Source organism: Lasioglossum baleicum, chromosome 8, assembly GCF_051020765.1.
Source record: "Lasioglossum baleicum chromosome 8, iyLasBale1, whole genome shotgun sequence".
NCBI classification, from domain to species: Eukaryota; Metazoa; Arthropoda; class Insecta; order Hymenoptera; family Halictidae; genus Lasioglossum; species Lasioglossum baleicum.
Genome location: NC_134936.1, coordinates 9,489,886 through 9,493,915, shown reverse-complemented (window position 1 = coordinate 9,493,915; position 4,030 = coordinate 9,489,886). Strand labels below are relative to the sequence as shown.

At 35.8% G+C, this 4,030-nt stretch overlaps 1 protein-coding gene across 3 annotated transcripts in view; it reads left to right on the top strand.

Moving 5' to 3' along the window:
* The window catches only part of LOC143211076 (uncharacterized), a 269,477-nt gene that overhangs the window by 258,908 nt on the left and 6,539 nt on the right, over positions 1-4,030 (top strand). The window lies entirely within an intron of this gene.

The following is a 4,030-nucleotide window of genomic DNA, read 5'->3' as shown; positions in this document are numbered from 1 at the left end:
ACTAAATTTTCTATAAAATTTTTATAAATAATATTACCTTCTCAAACAATATTAATTATATAAAATTTCATATTAATTTAATGCTATTTTAAAACAATATTAAATTTTATATAAAATTTCTACAAATAATATTAACCCCCTCAAATAATATTAATTATATAAAATTTCATAACAATTTTAAAATAATATTAAATTTTCTATAAAATTAATTCATACGCCCCTACATTATTTATTTCTAATAAAATTTTCATACAAAATTAATTTTCCACAACTTTTTACCCTAAAAAAAGCTTCCTCATATTTTATTAGTTAGTGTTTTTAATGCACCGAATAAGTTATTATTACTACTTTAAAACACATAATTTTTATCTAAGTAAGTACATATTTGAATGTATTTTTTTATTAACTACGCGACGCAACACGGAAATATATTGTAGTTATTTAAAAGAAAACGTCGATGAGCTTGAAAACTACTAGAAGAAACAATCCTTGCGAGATACTGACCACTCCATACCATTGAAATTACACATAAAAATATCGTACATCGTATTCAGAATTAAAATCGTTGCTTGTATTGCAACGTCAATATAAAAAAAGAGCAGCTAATAAAAATAAAGTGAGCCGTCGATTTGCAGAATGTTAATGGCATTTTTAAAAACGATTTAATCCAACTTCGCAGAAAAGCCGAGCTCCGCTTTTAAAAACGTTACACCGATTTGAAAGGTGCGCGAACAATTATGCGAGAGTCACTGGAGATAAAAATCCGCGGACCGCTAATTATTGGGTTGCGAGGTCCAATTACGATCGAGTCATTCAAGGAAAGGAGCAATCAGTGGCCGAAGGCGATGTTCATCCAGGAAATCGTAATCCCGGAAAATCATTGATGACTGGTGCGTACGAAGCCTTCGCTGTTAGTCGAAGTTCACGCTTGTTGGTAAGCTGCGCGAGATAAGAGCGTGTTTGTGGAAGGTATAATTGATGCCGGACCAGGTCTGGGATCGCGTTTGCCCTTAAGAGTTTGGAACTGGGTGGAGAAAATATAGGTTGTCTTCGTGGCCGGGGCTTTGGAGGGCCGCGGTCGCCCGCGGTGCAACACGAGGATGATATATTCGCTGCAACTGCAGCTGCACACCACACGGAGCGCACGGCCGCGCCGCCGCGCCGGCTCTCTTCGTTTCGTGAGATTACAAAACTTCTGCCTGTATTCCTACCTCGAAGACAATGAGATGTATGCGCCGAGATGAGATATCCGCGTGGACGCTCTTTTCTTAAATATGCCCACGGCCCCGGACCCGTGTCAACTGGCCACCGAGCTTTTCCTTTTTCGATCCACGCAAATGGCCGTCCCGATCCTACAACTGGACATCCACTCATCCTTGGAACTGTGTTTAAATCAAGAACAGCTGTCTTTCGCTTTTAAAAATGGTCTGGGACTTTACGTTTAGGAAAACATTTGTTTCTTCAGGACTTTGCTTTTTATATTCTTAAATCTACTGCGGTGAGATGACAACAAGTTCCCCAAAGCAAGACTTGTGTCCCGTATTCGCACGAGAGAGGGTAACTTTTCCCCTCGATTCCTGCTCCTTCCCCTCATCTGCTACCAGGGATCTTCTTGATACCTGTGACAATCTCTGGACATTCATCATTTATATCGTGTAGGTATAGACACGATGGAAAACACTGTACATCTCTGCATTTCTAATGTTGGAACATTTTTCCTTTGCAACTCCTAAAAAGACTTTAATGCTACACGAGGATCTGTAGTATAATTTTCATTCATCTGTACTGTTATCTTTATTCGAGATGTTTTAAAAGTCATTTAACTGTCTTCCTGCCATTATGATGTCTTCCTGACAGAAGCATATGTATGTAACAGTACCTTAAATGAAATCAAATCTAAAAGAATGATAATTTATTTGATTCGTAACAGCTTTATAATGAGAGCGGTACTTTAAAGTGCATCAAGTCGTAAATATTAACTGTAGTACCGCAGGCTATACGATGCTTATCAATGTCTTAAATCTTTACTGCATTTATCTTTCAAATAATATGTGGCATTTAATATTTAAACTTCATATAATATTCATTCAAGTACATAATATTCATATAATATCATATGATACTGTATGAAAATCAAAAACCATGTTAATGAAATATTTAAAATGTGCTAAAATGCATAAAATGTATATGCATAACTGTTCGTGCAAAATTATTTCGGATAAAACCATACAAATATTACCGAATGTTATCCAATACACTAAAAAATAAGCATCTTCACATTACATAAAAACCTCCATACAATCACGAATATCTCTTGATTCTCGTTTACAAAAAGAGTGATCCGTTCACCAAAAAAGTGAATCGTTTATCTTAATTTTTATTATCACATGAAATTAAGCACCAACAATCCCTCGAGGCCTTGAAACGAAAATTTGGTCTGCATTTCACGTAATTACGATCTTTATGCAAGATGATGCATTCCTGTGCAGCGAGTGCAGTCAAACAGTACCGTGCTCGATCTCCCAAACATCTTCATGCCTCGAGGACTGAAACAAGAACATTGCTAAATTTAATTTTAATTGTTCTACGGCAGTTTTCCCGGTTACTTGCTCGTCCTTTTGATCTTCCGCAGTCTCTACAATGTCCAGGTACGCCGATTGAGTACCCAGGCAAGCTACAAGAAAAAGGCGTTCTTTTATTATATTAAATTGCCGTTCGGAATAGACCGTGGCTACGGAAAGGCAGGCTTCGCTCGCGATCTTTTAGCTGATTATTATGAATTACTGACCTGAAATCTGGGTATCAATTATGCTTGTAAGCCGTGGCGGTAACAAGTAGCACGAAATTACAGTGCAGGATGTCCCCTCGTTGATCGAACCGACGGTTTTTGCACGGCGCGGAGCTTCGCGTGGAAATTGTCGGGCCGCAATCAGCGTGTGCGAGGGGACGATGCTCTCTATTTCATTAAAATGTATTTAGAGCAAAATCTTGCTCCTGGAAACGCATTTTTCCTTTGTACCACTGATGACCGCGCATTAAAACCGTCCGTCTCGATTATTCCCCGGATCATCTCGCAAAATTACGACATGCACGCCCGATCCTTTTATTTGGAACTACATGGAATCCATTCTCGATAATAGTCTCGAAAAATAGGCTTACTGAACACGAAATTGCGGCTTTTAGGATATTATAGGAGACGCATTAAGCGGTACAATTTTATTTTATCTAACGGACCTATCTTCGCGATTCTTCTTCACCAATAATTCAACGCTTTGATGTGATTAATAAATGTCTGATTTTAAAATGTAAATGTAACAATGCTTTTTGATCTAGAAATAGTATTATAGTGTACAGATTTATTACCATTTTAAAATACAGAGCTGATTCACCAGTCACCGATGTTAATTTAGATATTTAATTTAGAGTAAAGAAGTAATGGTAAAAAAAACTTGAAAATGAAGATACTAATATGAATAAATATATTGCGGGTCTTTATGTAAAATGAAAAGTGATGGCAAGACAAACCGTATACAATTTTATCTTATTTTATACATATAATTTTACCATACAAAAAATTCTTTCTTCTTTTAATGATTTTATTCAGCTGAATTTACTGATGTCCTAAAATCTTTTTAATTTTACCTACTGTGCTTTAAATTGTACGTACTCATTTCTGTCACATTTCAAATAAATATACTTCACGTGAAATTCTTCAACAAAACGTGTCAAATTGACACGAGAGTCGGATGAAGGTTAAGATGAAGTACCCAAAAGATTTACGTCGCACAGTGGTCTAAACGGGCCATTTAGCTGGACAAAATTATTCTAGCATTATTTTAAGACTCAAAGGCGTAGTTAAGTTGGTCATTGGATTCGTCTTGACATCAGTTACAACAATATGTAATAAAAAATACTTAGTGGCGTTTAAAAAATTAACATAATTATATTTTTTTTATTAAAAAGAAAAATTTTGTGAAATGTTTTTATTGGGATTTATAGATGACTGAGTATCGATTAACTTTTGTTTGAA